Source organism: Schistocerca gregaria, chromosome 10, assembly GCF_023897955.1.
Source record: "Schistocerca gregaria isolate iqSchGreg1 chromosome 10, iqSchGreg1.2, whole genome shotgun sequence".
Classification (NCBI taxonomy): domain Eukaryota; kingdom Metazoa; phylum Arthropoda; class Insecta; order Orthoptera; family Acrididae; genus Schistocerca; species Schistocerca gregaria.
This window is the reverse complement of record NC_064929.1, coordinates 46110491-46128513: the sequence shown is the minus strand read 5'-3', so window position 1 is coordinate 46128513 and position 18023 is coordinate 46110491. Positions and strand designations below refer to the sequence as shown.

Below are 18023 nucleotides of genomic sequence, written 5' to 3'. Positions count from 1 at the left end.
GATAACAGCCGGTCCCCACACTTACATCTTGCTCTCCTTACGTCAGTATACATCATATCAGTCTGTGACGCTGGCTTTGCAACATCTTGCGTGCCTTTAGGTTCGCCGCGACCAACACTTACCATGCACTGACCACAAAAAATGAAGGCGCCGCGGCTTGAACCCTGCACCTTTCACATGCGAAGCGAACGCTCTACCAACTGAGCTACGCCACATGCACGACCAAACTGCGCAATTCCCCATTCTTTGCGACTCTGATGCGCACGGACACGATGGTTGGTTGGTTTGTAGAGTTGAAGGGAGCAGAGTACAAAGGCGCGGACACGTTCATATACACAAAAGTTCCAAGTAGTTTCGATGGTCTGGTATTACAAATGCAAATTCCGTCTGTTTTTAACGTCTTAAATTGAAAGAGCCGTCACAAATTGCTCCGTTTTCACTCCTTGTCAACAATCATACAGCACCTGAGGTAACAAACACATCTCGAGCCCCATTGTGCACTCCATTATTCATGCTAACTCAGTGCCTCGCTCTTTACTACTGTGTACCAATCTTGTCGTCCAACTGCAAAACACTGGGCCACAACAAGTTTCCGGGTCTCCATTGCACTGCGCATACTACAAAACGCTCCCCAAACTTGGCACTCACCCACGCAGCCGACTTTTCCGACTTTCCACGACGCTCACGCTAATGACAGCATTATTTATAATTCGACGTCGCGCCAAAACGAATGAGCACATTTCGCCTACGGCTTAGGCCGCCCTCCTAGTGTGGCTGCTCGGTGTCTGCAGGCAGCGAGGGTCTGCTAGCTTCCTGTGTTCGCACCTATGTCACCTGTGCTTGCTTGTCAGAGACAGACTATCGCAAAACATACAACTCACTCCATGAATTGATTGCTACGGCATCTGTTATCAGCAGTCACAACTAGCAACACCAGTAGCAGCCGACTGCACGCAAAGAATAGGAATGTGCAGTGGGATTTACGTGAACTCGGCGCAAGGCAGATCTTTCCGACATAGGCTTGAGAATCTTACGGGAACACTTGTACTGTTTCTAAATTAAGTGTAGGCGTGGGAGGAGGGTGCTTCCTGCGCACTAATAACAGCACGCTTGCCAATTGTGGATGCTAATCATTGGCTTGTATCTTCCTAGACACATCTGCTGGCTGTGAATTATTCCACTTGCATGGCAAGGTGCCCATGTAGGTGTGTTAAAAATTCTGGAGGGACTGGGTATTGATCCCAGCACCTCTCGCATACTAAGCGAGCGCTCTACCATCTGAGCTACGCCCGCCGTCCCGAAGACTAATGGTGCTACATACAGCCATATAGACGATACAGACCCTTGCACTCCCATTATTCAGCAGACAAACACTACTCTCTATGTATCCGTTAGGGTGTCTTTCAGCTTTCGTGTATTCTGTATCGAATCGTAGTTGGCCACAATGAAAGTGGCACGTATAACGTTGAAAATAGAGTTCGGACACCGGTCTGAGTAAGACGAACGTGTTGTCCACCCTCTAGACTTCAATGAGGTTAAGCCGTGATACCTAAGACAGATCTGCACTCGATGACACCTCGATAACAGCCGGTCCCCACACTTACATCTTGCTCTCCTTACGTCAGTATACATCATATCAGTCTGTGACGCTGGCTTTGCAACATCTTGCGTGCCTTTAGGTTCGCCGCGACCAACACTTACCATGCACTGACCACAAAAAATGAAGGCGCCGCGGCTTGAACCCTGCACCTTTCACATGCGAAGCGAACGCTCTACCAACTGAGCTACGCCACATGCACGACCAAACTGCGCAATTCCCCATTCTTTGCGACTCTGATGCGCACGGACACGATGGTTGTTTGGTTTGTAGAGGTGAAGGGAGCAGAGTACAAAGGCGCGGACACGTTCATATACACAAAAGTTCCAAGTAGTTTCGATGGTCTGGTATTACAAATGCAAATTCCGTCTGTTTTTAACGTCTTAAATTGAAAGAGCCGTCACAAATTGCTCCGTTTTCACTCCTTGTCAACTATCATACAGCACCTGAGGTAACAAACACATCTCGAGCCCCATTGTGCACTCCATTATTCATGCCAACTCAGTGCCTCGCTCTTTACTACTGTGTACCAATCTTGTCGTCCAACTGCAAAACACTGGGCCACAACAAGTTTCCGGGTCTCCATTGCACTGCGCATACTACAAAACGCTCCCCAAACTTGGCACTCACCCACGCAGCCGACTTTTCCGACTTTCCACGACGCTCACCCTAATGACAGCATTATTTATAGTTCGACGTCGCGCCAAAACGAATGAGCACATTTCGCCTACGGCTTAGGCCGCCCTCCTAGTGTGGCTGCTCGGTGTCTGCAGGCAGCGAGGGTCTGCTAGCTTCCTGTGTTCGCACCTATGTCACCTGTGCTTGCTTGTCAGAGACAGACTATCGCAAAACATACAACTCACTCCATGAATTGATTGCTACGGCATCTGTTATCAGCAGTCACAAGTAGCAACACCAGTAGCAGCCGACTGCACGCAAAGAATAGGAATGTGCAGTGGGATTTACGTGAACTCGGCGCAAGGCAGATCTTTCCGACATAGGCTTGAGAATCTTACGGGAACACTTGTACTGTTTCTAAATTAAGTGTAGGCGTGGGAGGAGGGTGCTTCCCGCGCACTAATAACAGCACGCTTGCCAATTGTGGATGCTAATCATTCGCTTGTATCTTCCTAGACACATCTGCAGGCTGTGAATTATTCCACTTGCATGGCAAGGTGCCCATGTAGGTGTGTTAAATATTCTGGAGGCACTGGGTATTGATCCCAGCACCTCTCGCATACTAAGCGAGCGCTCTACCATCTGAGCTACGCCCGCCGTCCCGAAGACTAATGGTGCTACATACAGCCATATAGACGATACAGACCCTTGCACTCCCATTATTCAGCAGACAAACACTACTCTCTATGTATCCGTTAGGGTGTCTTTCAGCTTTCGTGTATTCTGTATCGAATCGTAGTTGGCCACAATGAAAGTGGCACGTATAACGTTGAAAATAGAGTTCGGACACCGGTCTGAGTAAGACGAACGTGTTGTCCACCCTCTAGACTTCAATGAGGTTAAGCCGTGATACCTAAGACAGATCTGCACTCGATGACACCTCGATAACAGCCGGTCCCCACACTTACATCTTGCTCTCCTTACGTCAGTATACATCATATCAGTCTGTGACGCTGGCTTTGCAACATCTTGCGTGCCTTTAGGTTCGCCGCGACCAACACTTACCATGCACTGACCACAAAAAATGAAGGCGCCGCGGCTTGAACCCTGCACCTTTCACATGCGAAGCGAACGCTCTACCAACTGAGCTACGCCACATGCACGACCAAACTGCGCAATTCCCCATTCTTTGCGACTCTGATGCGCACGGACACGATGGTTGGTTGGTTTGTAGAGGTGAAGGGAGCAGAGTACAAAGGCGCGGACACGTTCATATACACAAAAGTTCCAAGTAGTTTCGATGGTCTGGTATTACAAATGCAAATTCCGTCTGTTTTTAACGTCTTAAATTGAAAGAGCCGTCACAAATTGCTCCGTTTTCACTCCTTGTCAACTATCATACAGCACCTGAGGTAACAAACACATCTCGAGCCCCATTGTGCACTCCATTATTCATGCCAACTCAGTGCCTCGCTCTTTACTACTGTGTACCAATCTTGTCGTCCAACTGCAAAACACTGGGCCACAACAAGTTTCCGGGTCTCCATTGCACTGCGCATACTGCAAAACGCTCCCCAAACTTGGCACTCACCCACGCAGCCGACTTTTCCGACTTTCCACGACGCTCACGCTAATGACAGCATTATTTATAGTTCGACGTCGCGCCAAAACGAATGAGCACATTTCGCCTACGGCTTAGGCCGCCCTCCTAGTGTGGCTGCTCGGTGTCTGCAGGCAGCGAGGGTCTGCTAGCTTCCTGTGTTCGCACCTATGTCACCTGTGCTTGCTTGTCAGAGACAGACTATCGCAAAACATACAACTCACTCCATGAATTGATTGCTACGGCATCTGTTATCAGCAGTCACAACTAGCAACACCAGTAGCAGCCGACTGCACGCAAAGAATAGGAATGTGCAGTGGGATTTACGTGAACTCGGCGCAAGGCACATCTTTCCGACATAGGCTTGAGAATCTTACGGGAACACTTGTACTGTTTCTAAATTAAGTGTAGGCGTAGGAGGAGGGTGCTTCCCGCGCACTAATAACAGCACGCTTGCCAATTGTGGATGCTAATCATTCGCTTGTATCTTCCTAGACACATCTGCAGGCTCAGAATTATTCCACTTGCATGGCAAGGTGCGCATGTAGGTGTGTTAAAAATTCTGGAGGCACTGGGTATTGATCCCAGTACCTCTCGCATACTAAACGACTGCTCTACCATCTGAGCTACGCCCGCCCCCCCGAAGACTAATGGTGCTATATACAGCCATATAGACGACACAGACCCTTGCACTCCCATTATTCAGCAGACAAACACTACTCTCTATGTATCCGTTAGGGTGTCTTTCAGGTTTCGTGCATTCTGTATCGAATCGTAGTTGGCCACAATGAAAGTGGCACGTATAACGTTGAAAATAGAGTTCGGACACCGCTCTGAGTAAGACGAACGTGTTGTCCACCCTCTAGACTTCAATGAGGTTAAGCCGTGATACCTAAGACAGATCTGCACTCGATGACACCTCGATAACAGCCGGTCCCCACACTTACATCTTGCTCTCCTTACGTCAGTATACATCATATCAGTCTGTGACGCTGGCTTTGCAACATCTTGCGTGCCTTTAGGTTCGCCGCGACCAACACTTACCATGCACTGACCACAAAAAATGGAGGCGCCGCGGCTTGAACCCTGCACCTTTCATATGTAAAGCGAACGCTCTACCAACTGAGGTACGCTACATGCACGACCAAGCTGCGCTATTCCCCATTCTTTGCGACTCTGATGCGCACGGACACGATGGTTGGTTGGTTTGTAGCGGTGAAGGGAGCAGAGTACAAAGGCGCGGACACGTTCATATACACAAAAGTTCCAAGTAGTTTCGATGCTCTGGTATTACAAATGCAAATTCCGTCTGTTTTTAACGTCTTAAATTGAAAGAGCCGTCACAAATTGCTCCGTTTTCACTCCTTGTCGACAATCATACAGCACCTGAGGTAACAAACACATCTCGAGCCCCATTGTGCACTCCATTATTCATGCCAACTCAGTGCCTCGCTCTTTACTACTGTGTACCAATCTTGTCGTCCAACTGCAAAACACTGGGCCACAACAAGTTTCCGGGTCTCCATTGCACTGCGCATACTACAAAACGCTCCCCAAACTTGGCACTCACCCACGCAGCCGACTTTTCCGACTTTCCACGACGCTCACGCTAGTGACAGCATTATTTATAGTTCGACGTCGCGCCAAAGCGAATGAGCACATTTCGCCTACGGCTTAGGCCGCCCTCCTAGTGTGGCTGCTCGGTGTCTGCAGGCAGCGAGGGTCTGCAAGCTTCCTGTGTTCGCACCTATGTCACCTGTGCTTGCTTGTCAGAGAAAGACTATCGCAAAACATACAACTCACTCCATGAATTGATTGCTACGGCATCTGTTATCAGCAGTCACAACTAGCAACACCAGTAGCAGCCGACTGCACGCAAAGAATAGGAATGTGCAGTGGGATTTACGTGAACTCGGCGCAAGGCAGATCTTTCCGACATAGGCTTGAGAATCTTACGGGAACACTTGTACTGTTTCTAAATTAAGTGTAGGCGTGGGAGGGGGGTGCTTCCCGCGCACTAATAACAGCACGCTTGCCAATTGTGGATGCTAATCATTCGCTTGTATCTTCCTAGACACATCTGCTGGCTGTGAATTATTCCACTCGCATGGCAAGGTGCGCATGTAGGTGTGTTAAAAATTCTGTAGGCACTGGGTATTGATCCCAGTACCTCTCGCATACTAAGCGAGCGCTCTACCATCTTTTTTTTTTTTTTTTTTTTTTTTTTTTTTTTTAGGGCCTCCTTCCTCCCCTTCAGCACCGCCTTGCGCTCGCCATAAATCGCCTTCGTCGGCGTCGGCTTCATCTGCCATGATTTCTGAATTACTTATTCTTCTGAACTATTCCGATTTCCAAACCAAAGATAATTTTTTTATAGAAAATGAAAAAGGAACTCTGGTCCGCTAGAAAAACAGAAGAAAATAAAATAGTCCTTGTCCTAACACTGTTCAGTATACGTCACTGTGACATTTGAAGAAGAAAAGAAAAAAAAAACAAAGCAATGTAGAATGAAGGAAAGAAAAAAAATACTTCTTTCATCGAAGAACGACTTCTAAAAAATTCGCATATCGTTTCCTGTAATGTCTCGTCTGTGAAAGTATGTGAAACTGTAATGCCAGGTAAAGACAGAACGCCGCCTCACTCTTGGGTTCTTGCGTCTGTAAATAATGAACATAATGACCCTTCAACCAATTGACAGAGTTCCGTTTGGTGTTCGGGTACGGCACTGAATCCGGATACAGGAAATCTTCAGGTTTAATACAAAGCTGGGAAGTCCTCATAATCGTAGCCAGTTTTCGGCGAATGCATGGCCAAACTGCTTGGACAGTGGTGCACAGAAAACGATGTTCATCAGTATCAGGCAAGTTGCACGTTAGGCACAAAGGTGAGTCAGCCAAATGTAGAGCATGAAGTCGTGAATTGGTACTTATTTTACGGTTCACGACCCTGTACCAAGAGGCTTTCACTGACGTTGGTAAATCACGGCTATGTATGTTTTTCCATATCACTGGCCAGCGATGATTGGGGTATTTGTGTTCGATGTTGTTCCTGTTCTTGGTTGCCAGTAGTTTATTATAAACTAACTTCACCACGGAAAGCTCATTTTCTGGGAGAGTTGACCGTACGTAACTGAACTCAATGAAAAAGCTCTTAAAGTGAGTCAGCGCAGGCGGAATATGTTGAACAGAGACGGGAGGCTGCAGGCAGGCCGGCGCTATTTCGGTTAACAAGTGAGCCGTTAGACTGTTCGGTAACGACCTCCACCGTTTGTAGGTGGTGCATACGTACAAAGCTCGTGACTTGGAACGAACATCTGTTAAATTTAAGCCTCCATCGGTCGTGGAGAGAGTGAGCTTATCGTACTTGACTTTAAAAATGTGTCCACGTGTGACAAAATGGCCTAGAGCGGACATCATACGCTTCGCTGTCTCCTGTGGCATGGGCAGTACTTGTGCAACGTAGTTAATCTTTGAGGTGAGGTAGACATTAGCGAAGGTGACTTTCTGCAGTTCATCAAGGCTTCTTAGGTAGTGGGTCTGCATGCAAGCACGCATACTTGTCAGGAGATTCCTATAGTTCACCGCAATTGTGTGCTGTATGTTGCTCCTGTACTCAATACCAAGGCATTTCATTTTAGAAATTAGTTGCAACTGACCGTGATGGTGCAGCGAGATGCCGCGTCCTATGTTCATAATGCCAGATTTCCTGGCATTCAACTTCGCACCCGCAACAAGTTCGTAGTTTTTGACGATCTGAAGGGCTTCCTCGACTTCACCTTCGTCCATGACCAAAAATCCGACGTCATCCGCATATGCAGTACAAACAATCTTAATGCCGTGGATGGTTAATCCTTGTAGACGCTGTGTCAAGGTGACAAGCAAAGGCTCAATGGCAATGGCAAACAAGGCCATTGACATAGGGCATCCCTGTCGCACTGAATTAGTAATATTAATTGATGCGCTCAGCTGGCCATTCACCATGAGTCGAGTTACTCCTTTACGAAGGAGCTCATGTATAAGATTGATAAAACGTAGTGGAAATCCCATGGCATGCATCGTCCGGATGAGAAACTGATGGTTTACTCTGTCGAATGCCTTTGAAAAGTCAAGGGAAACTAGCGCACACCGTATCTTGCACGCATCTGCAATGGCTATAACGTCCCTGTATTGAGACAAATTTTGGAAGATCGTCCTACCGACACCTACACTGGTCTGGTACTGACCAATGACAGTATTCATCAACATTTTCAATCTATTAGAAATAATACGTGCTAAAATTTTGTAGTCACTGTTCAGTAAAGTAAGCGGCCGAAAATCGTCAACAGAACTGCACATTGGGCGTTTAGGGATTAAAACCACGATGCCTTCCACGAGAGCCTGAGGAACATTAAAATCAGGCCGTAAAATTTCATTAAACATACTCAACAACTTGGGCTTTAATTTGTCGCAGAAAGTAACATAAAATTCGGCAGTGAGACCGTCGGGTCCGGCCGATTTATTTTTCGGACTTCGTGATAGCGCAGAATCCAATTCGTCTTCATCAATTTCTCGCATGAGAGTTTCGACTTCAGCAGCACCCAAAGTCCTTTGCAAGTTATTGAGTAATTCATCGTGAGTTCCATCGTCGGTATGTGTCGTTGCCAGGAGATCTGCCAGGTGATTGTGAAGTGCGTTCCGTATGTCTTGTTGCCGCGTGAGTGCAACGCCTTCACTCAACTGAAGACGAGTTATTAATCTCCGCCGCCCCCTCTTATTTTCACGAATGACGTGAAACATGGATGTCATTTCGTCGTCTATCACATTCTGGGGCCTGGACCTTATTTGAAAGCCTTCTGCCTGCTGCCGCTGAAGTTTTAATAATTTTGCCTTAATTTTTTTAATCTGCATAAAATTTTCAGGTACAGTCACATCGGACTGGTAAAGCTCCCTGAGACAAGTAAAATAAAACTCAGACGTTTGCCGTTGCCACCAGGATTTGTCCCGAGCGTAGCGTTTAAACATTTTTGATAAAGTTGGTTTGGCATGTGTTATCCACCATTCAGTAACGGAGGCATACTGTGCAACCCGTCGTTCACATGCCTCCCATGTTGCGTTAAAGACACGGTGATAGTCAACATCGTTAAGGAGAGCATTGTTAAGTTTCCAGAAACCTCTGCCGCGATATGTGCCTTGCTTGACCATGTTAACGGTACAAATATATGCGGCATGATCGGAAAAAATTGTGGGCCAAACTTCGGATTGGAGGACTTGAGTCTTCTTACACGCCGATACATAGATTCTGTCTAGCCGGCTGGCAGAGTGGTTCGTGACATGAGTGAACCCAGGTGCCGCTCCGTGCGTATGCTCCCATGTGTCAATGAGGTTCATTTCTTGGACGATACGTTCTAGTTCTCCAGATTTGTTAAAATTAGGCGCCTGGTCTTTTGGACTTAAGACACAATTGAAGTCACCCGCAAAAATTATACGATCGTAGGTTCCCCTAAAAAGTGGGACTATGGCGCTTGTGAAGAACTCAGCCCTAACACGCCTATTGCTACTGCCGGACGGGGCGTAAACATTGATTATGCGTGTCCGATGGAAAGTGACAGCGATCCCTCTATGATCAGGCAGTTTTTCTGCGTCGGTCGCTACAATCCCTTCTTTTATCAGAATCGCTGTCCCTAAATTCGCACCGCTCCCGGAATTGGAGAGAGTAGTATAACCAGTTATTCGGTCAAGTTCAATCGCAGCGACTTCTTGAAGTAACAGAATATCGATATCCGCTGCGTATACAAAATCTTGTAAATTACGGAGCCGCCAGTACGACTGTATCTTATTGATGTTTAACGTGGCAATTTTATAGGCTTGGGGCTCGTTCATGGGAGAAGGCACATACTATTAATTAAACAGTCTTAGAAGGATGGCTAACGAAATTGAGGCCAAGCGCGTCAGTCGGAGTTCCTGTAGTTCCCGGTACGGTTGGTGTATGCTGCTCTGTGGGGGGTGCCGAAGATTCCGTCTCAATGGTCCGCATGACAGCCGCATCATTGCTCGCATCCAATACTTCCATTTCCTGTGCCCAATTCCCAGTGAGAGTGGCCTCTGACAATAGCGATCCTGCGTTTCCTTGAGCGTGGGTATCCGGCAAAACGACTCTACTCGAGGTATCACTATCTTCCACCCGTCGTGGATTCACAGGGGGAGACACTACAGGATCAATGTCCATTCGACCAGACTCAGGGAGACCAACTTCAGAGGGTTCAGAAGTGTTCTGACTCATTTGGCTGCTTATTCGTTTCGCTTTGTCGCGGAGCTGTGGGGCGAGCTGATTGGCTCCTTGATGTGCAAGTCTCCGCTTCTTTTTGGAAGGCTTCCTGTTAGGGTTCGCAGTATCATCAACATCCGAAGTGGACTGTTGACTCTGGGGTTGATCCGCCGGGAACACAGCGTCCGCTTCATCCTCAGTACCAGTGGCATCAACCACTGGGGAGTCATCCGTCGTTACCTCCATCTCTGAGTGTGGTAGCGGCGGTGCCGCGTCAGCACTCGGTTCTTTGACGTTATCAGCCAAAACATCATTCAAACGAGGGGCATCTACAGGCGGGGTCGCGGGTGGAAGACCAGAAGCCGCGACAGCGTATGTCAGTGGCAGTGCCGTCGTCACAGGGGGGCTAGCGGCTTCACCGACAGGTATCTGCGTCACGCGTCTTTGTATACATTCAGAGCGCACGTGGCCGGGCGCACCACAGCCGGCACACGTTTTTGGCTGCCCATCATATATGACAATTCCGCGATGTCCACCTACGTAAATATATGAAGGTATGTGCTTCTGTAGATCGATCTTAACCTGCCTGACGCCGTTAAGCACCGGAAATTTGTGGGCTTTGGACCAACGCTCCGCAAAATTGTTAATGACCCTCCCGTAAGGTGTTAATGCAGAATTTATTTGCGCGGCTGATATTTCAAACGGGAGTTCGAAAATACGTGCCGTTCGGATGCCCAGTCCAGCATGCGTAATGCTGACGTCACTGACGGTACCATCGCTATGTTTAAACTTCAGTACACCTCCACTGGACTCCACAATTCTATCACACAGTTCAGAGGACGTTAATTTCACATAAACAACACTAGTCACGATAGAGAAATTTATCCCTACAATGTCATCAAAAGTAATCTTAGCTGTTTCCTCTAACCATGCTTCAACTTCAAACGAATTTGGTTTCGAAAAGTTCCTATCAAAGGTAAACTTCAAGGTATCTTTCCTGTTAGTCGGATTCATAATTCCATATCAGATCCTACAGAACGGAACGAATACTAATAAGCAGACGCTGTAAGCACGCGACTCACCGCCTGACGTAAACACTTCCTGCCGCAGCGCGCTGGCCCTGGAGGTCCGCTCACCACCGCTGCCGCAGGCAGACACCATCTGAGCTACGCCCGCCCCCCGAAGACTAATGGTGCTACATACAGCCATATAGACGACACAGACCCTTGCACTCCCATTATTCAGCAGACAAACATTACTCTCTATGTATCCGTTAGGGTGTCTTTCAGGTTTCGTGCATTCTGTATCGAATCGTAGTTGGCCACAATGAAAGTGGCACGTATAACGTAGAAAATAGAGTTCGGACACCGCTCTGAGTAAGACGAACGTGTTGTCCACCCTCTAGACTTCAATGAGGTTAAGCCGTGATACCTAAGACAGATCTGCACTCGATGACACCTCGATAACAGCCGGTCCCCACACTTACATCTTGCTCTCCTTACGTCAGTATACATCATATCAGTCTGTGACGCTGGCTTTGCAACATCTTGCGTGCCTTTAAGTTCGCCGCCACCAACACTTACCATGCACTGACCACAAAAAATGGAGGCGCCGCAGCTTGTACACTGCACCTTTCACATGCGAAGCGAACGCTCTACCAACTGAGCTACGACACATGCACGACCAAACTGCGCTATTCCCCATTCTTTGCGACTCTGATGCGCACGGACTCGATGGTTGGTTGGTTTGTAGCGGTGAAGGGAGCAGAGTACAAAGGCGCGGACACGTTCATGTACACAAAAGTTCCAAGTAGTTTCGATGCTCTGGTATTACAAATGCAAATTCCGTCTGTTTTTAACGTCTCAAATTGAAAGAGCCGTCACAAATTGCTCCGTTTTCACTCCTTGTCGACAATCATACAGCACCTGAGGTAACAAACACATCTCGAGCCCCATTGTGCACTCCATTATTCATGCCAACTCAGTGCCTCGCTCTTTACTACTGTGTACCAATCTTGTCGTCCAACTGCAAAACACTGGGCCACAACAAGTTTCCGGGTCTCCATTGCACTGCGCTTACTACAAAACGCTCCCCAAACTTGGCACTCACCCACGCAGCCGACTTTTCCGACTTTCCACGACGCTCACGCTAATGACAGCATTATTTATAGTTCGACGTCGCGCCAAAACGAATGAGCACATTTCGCCTACGGCTTAGGCCGCCCTCCTAGTGTGGCTGCTCGGTGTCTGCAGGCAGCGAGGGTCTGCTAGCTTCCTGTGTTCGCACCTATGTCACCTGTGCTTGCTTGTCAGAGACAGACTATCGCAAAACATACAACTCACTCCATGAATTGATTGCTACGGCATCTGTTATCAGCAGTCACAACTAGCAACACCAGTAGCAGCCGACTGCACGCAAAGAATAGGAATGTGCAGTGGGATTTACGTGAACTCGGCGCAAGGCAGATCTTTCCGACATAGGCTTGAGAATCTTACGGGATCACTTGTACTGTTTCTAAATTAAGTGTAGGCGTGGGAGGAGGGTGCTTCCCGCGCACTAATAACAGCACGCTTGCCAATTGTGGATGCTAATCATTCGCTTGTATCTTCCTAGACACATCTGCAAGCTGAGAATTATTCCACTTGCATGGCAAGGTGCGCATGTAGGTGTGTTAAAAATTCTGGAGGCACTGGGTATTGATCCCAGTACCTCTCGCATACCAAACGACTGCTCTACCATCTGAGCTACGCCCGCCCCCCCGAAGACTAATGGTGCTACATACAGCCATATAGACGACACAGACCCTTGCACTCACATTATTCAGCAGACAAACACTACTCTCTATGTATCCGTTAGGGTGTCTTTCAGGTTTCGTGCATTCTGTATCGAATCGTAGTTGGCCACAATGAAAGTGGCACGTATAACGTTGAAAATAGAGTTCGGACACCGCTCTGAGTAAGACGAACGTGTTGTCCACCCTCTAGACTTCAATGAGGTTAAGCCGTGATACCTAAGACAGATATGCACTCGATGACACCTCGATAACAGCCGGTCCCCACACTTACATCTTGCTCTTCTTACGTTAGTATACATCATATCAGTCTGTGACGCTGGCTTTGCAACATCTTGCGTGCCTTTAGGTTCGCCGCGACCAACACTTACCATGCACTGACCACAAAAAATGGAGGCGCCGCGGCCTGAACCCTGCACCTTTCACATGTGAAGCGAACGCCCTACCAACTGAGCTACGCCACATGCACGACCAAACTGCGCTATTCCCCATTCTTTGCGACTCTGATGCGCACGGACAAGATGGTTGGTTGGTTTGCAGCGGTGAAGGGAGCAGAGTACAAAGGCGCGGACACGTTCATATACACAAAAGTTCCAAGTAGTTTCGATGCTCTGGTGTTACAAATGCAAATTCCGTGTGTTTTTAACGTCTTAAATTAAAAGAGCCGTCACAAATTGCTCCGTTTTCACTCCTTGTCGACAATCATACCGCACCTGAGGTAACAAACACATCTCGAGCCCCATTGTGCACTCCATTATTCATGCCAACTCAGTGCCTCGCTCTTTACTACTGTGTACCAATCTTGTCGTCCAACTGCAAAACACTGGGCCACAACAAGTTTCCGGGTCTCCATTGCACTGCGCATACTACAAAACGCTCCCCAAACTTGGCACTCACCCACGCAGCCGACTTTTCCGACTTTCCACGACGCTCACGCTAGTGACAGCATTATTTATAGTTCGACGTCGCGCCAAAGCGAAAGAGCACATTTCGCCTACGGCTTAGGCCGCCCTCCTAGTGTGGCTGCTCGGTGTCTGCAGGCAGCGAGGGTCTGCAAGCTTCCTGTGTTCGCACCTATGTCACCTGTGCTTGCTTGTCAGAGACAGACTATCGCAAAACATACAACTCACTCCATGAATTGATTGCTACGGCATCTGTTATCAGCAGTCACAACTAGCAACACCAGTAGCAGCCGACTGCACGCAAAGAATAGGAATGTGCAGTGGGATTTACGTGAACTCGGCGCAAGGCACATCTTTCCGACATAGGCTTGAGAATCTTACGGGAACACTTGTACTGTTTCTAAATTAAGTGTAGGCGTGGGAGGGGGGGTGCTTCCCGCGCACTAATAACAGCACGCTTGCCAATTGTGGATGCTAATCATTCGCTTGTATCTTCCTAGACACATCTGCTGGCTGTGAATTATTCCACTTGCATGGCAATGGTGCGCATGTAGGTGTGTTAAAAATTCTGTAGGCACTGGGTATTGATCCCAGTACCTCTCGCATACTAAGCGAGCGCTCTACCATCTGAGCTACGCCCGCCCCCCGAAGACTAATGGTGCTACATACAGCCATATAGACGACACAGACCCTTGCACTCCCATTATTCAGCAGACAAACACTACTCTCTATGTATCCGTTAGGGTGTCTTGCAGGTTTCGTGCATTCTGTATCGAATCGTAGTTGGCCACAATGAAAGTGGCACGTATAACGTTGAAAATAGAGTTCGGACACCGCTCTGAGTAAGACGAACGTGTTGTCCACCCTCTAGACTTCAATGAGGTTAAGCCGTGATACCTAAGACAGATCTGCACTCGATGACACCTCGATAACAGCCGGTCCCCACACTTACATCTTGCTCTCCTTACGTCAGTATACATCATATCAGTCTGTGACGCTAGCTTTGCAACATCTTGCGTGCCTTTAGGTTAGCCGCGACCAACACTTACCATGCACTAACCACAAGAAATGGAGGCGCCGCGGCTTGAACCCTGCACCTTTCACATGCGAAGCGAACGCTCTACCAACTGAGCTACGCCACATGCACGACCAAACTGCGCTATTCCCCATTCTTTGCGACTCTGATGCGCACGGACACGATGGTTGGTTGGTTTGTAGCGGTGAAGGGAGCAGAGTACAAAGGCGCGGACACGTTCATATACACAAAAGTTCCAAGTAGTTTCGATGCTCTGGTATTACAAATGCAAGTTCCGTCTGTTTTTAACGTCTCAAATTGAAAGAGCCGCCACAAATTGCTCCGTTTTCACTCCTTGTCGACAATCATACAGCACCTGAGGTAACAAACACATCTCGAGCCCCATTGTGCACTCCATTATTCATGCCAACTCAGTGCCTCGCTCTTTACTACTGTGTACCAATCTTGTCGTCCAACTGCAAAACACCGGGCCACAACAAGTTTCCGGGTCTCCATTGCACTGCGCATACTACAAAACGCTCCCCAAACTTAGCACTCACCCACGCAGGCGACTTTTCCGACTTTCCACGACGCTCACGCTAGTGACAGCATTATTTATAGTTCGACGTCGCGCCAAAGCGAATGAGCACATTTCGCCTACGGCTTAGGCCGCCCTCCTAGTGTGGCTGCTCGGTGTCTGCAGGCAGCGAGGGTCTGCTAGCTTCCTGTGTTCGCACCTATGTCACCTGTGCTTGCTTGTCAGAGACAGACTATCGCAAAACATACAACTCACTCCATGAATTGATTGCTACGGCATCTGTTATCAGCAGTCACAACTAGCAACACCAGTAGCAGCCGACTGCACGCAAAGAATAGGAATGTGCAGTGGGATTTACGTGAACTCGGCGCAAGGCAGATCTTTCCGACATAGGCTTGAGAATCTTATGGGAACACTTGTACTGTTTCTAAATGAAGTGTAGACGTGGGAGGAGGGTGCTTCCCGCGCACTAATAACAGCACGCTTGCCAATTGTGGATGCTAATCATTCGCTTGTATCTTCCTAGACACATCTGCTGGCTGTGAATTATTCCACTTGCATGGCAAGGTGCGCATGTAGGTGTGTAAAAAATTCTGGAGGCACTGGGTATTGATCCCAGTACCTCTCGCATACTAAACGACTGCTCTACCATCTGAGCTACGCCCGCCCCCCAGAAGACTAATGGTGCTACATACAGCCATATAGACGAAACAGACACTTGCACTCCCATTATTCAGCAGACAAACACTACTCTCTATGTATCCGTTAGGGTGTCTTTCAGGTTTCGTGCATTCTGTATCGAATCGTAGTTGGCCACAATGAAAGTGGCACGTATAACGTTGAAAATAGAGTTCGGACACCGCTCTGAGTAAGACGAACGTGTTATCCACCCTCTAGACTTCAATGAGGTTAAGCCGTGATACCTAAGACAGATCTGCACTCGATGACACCTCGATAACAGCCGGTCCCCACACATACATCTTGCTCTCCTTACGTCAGTATACATCATATCAGTCTGTGACGCTGGCTTTGCAACATCTTGCGTGCCTTTAGGTTCGCCGCGACCAACACTTGCCATGCACTGACCACAAAAAATGGAGGCGCCGCGGCTTGAACCCTGCACCTTTCACATGCGAAGCGAACGCTCTACCAACTGAGCTACGCCACATGCACGACCAAACTGCGCTATTCCCCATTCTTCGACTCTGATGCGCACGGACACGATGGTTGGTTGGTTTGTAGCGGTGAAGGGAGCAGAGTACAAAGGGGCGGACACGTTCATATACACAAAAGTTCCAAGTAGTTTCGATGGTCTGGTATTACAAATGCAAATTCCGTCTGTTTTTAACGTCTTAAATTGAAAGAGCCGTCACAAATTGCTCCGTTTTCACTCCTTGTCAACAATCATACAGCACCTGAGGTAACAAACACATCTCGAGCCCCATTGTGCACTCCATTATTCATGCTAACTCAGTGCCTCGCTCTTTACTACTGTGTACCAATCTTGTCGTCCAACTGCAAAACACTGGGCCACAACAAGTTTCCGGGTCTCCATTGCACTGCGCATACTACAAAACGCTCCCCAAACTTGGCACTCACCCACGCAGCCGACTTTTCCGACTTTCCACGACGCTCACGCTAATGACAGCATTATTTATAATTCGACGTCGCGCCAAAACGAATGAGCACATTTCGCCTACGGCTTAGGCCGCCCTCCTAGTGTGGCTGCTCGGTGTCTGCAGGCAGCGAGGGTCTGCTAGCTTCCTGTGTTCGCACCTATGTCACCTGTGCTTGCTTGTCAGAGACAGTCTATCGCAAAACATACAACTCACTCCATGAATTGATTGCTACGGCATCTGTTATCAGCAGTCACAACTAGCAACACCAGTAGCAGCCGACTGCACGCAAAGAATAGGAATGTGCAGTGGGATTTACGTGAACTCGGCGCAAGGCAGATCTTTCCGACATAGGCTTGAGAATCTTACGGGAACACTTGTACTGTTTCTAAATTAAGTGTAGGCGTGGGAGGAGGGTGCTTCCTGCGCACTAATAACAGCACGCTTGCCAATTGTGGATGCTAATCATTCGCTTGTATCTTCCTAGACACATCTGCTGGCTGTGAATTATTCCACTTGCATGGCAAGGTGCCCATGTAGGTGTGTTAAAAATTCTGGAGGCACTGGGTATTGATCCCAGCACCTCTCGCATACTAAGCGAGCGCTCTACCATCTCAGCTACGCCCGCCGTCCCGAAGACTAATGGTGCTACATACAGCCATATAGACGATACAGACCCTTGCACTCCCATTATTCAGCAGACAAACACTACTCTCTATGTATCCGTTAGGGTGTCTTTCAGCTTTCGTGTATTCTGTATCGAATCGTAGTTGGCCACAATGAAAGTGGCACGTATAACGTTGAAAATAGAGTTCGGACACCGGTCTGTGTAAGACGAACGTGTTGTCCACCCTCTAGACTTCAATGAGGTTAAGCCTTGATACCTAAGACAGATCTGCACTCGATGACACCTCGATAACAGCCGGTCCCCACACTTACATCTTGCTCTCCTTACGTCAGTATACATCATATCAGTCTGTGACGCTGGCTTTGCAACATCTTGCGTGCCTTTAGGTTCGCCGCGACCAACACTTACCATACACTGACCACAAAAAATGAAGGCGCCGCGGCTTGAACCCTGCACCTTTCACATGCGAAGCGAA

At 48.2% G+C, this 18023-nt stretch overlaps 1 non-coding gene across 1 annotated transcript; it reads right to left on the bottom strand.

The window, feature by feature from the left end:
- Positions 1-14320: 14320 nt before the first annotated feature.
- Trnat-agu (transfer RNA threonine (anticodon AGU)) lies at positions 14321-14393 on the bottom strand. The gene has a single exon. It is a non-coding gene; the product is annotated as a tRNA-Thr (tRNA).
- Positions 14394-18023: the final 3630 nt, after the last annotated feature.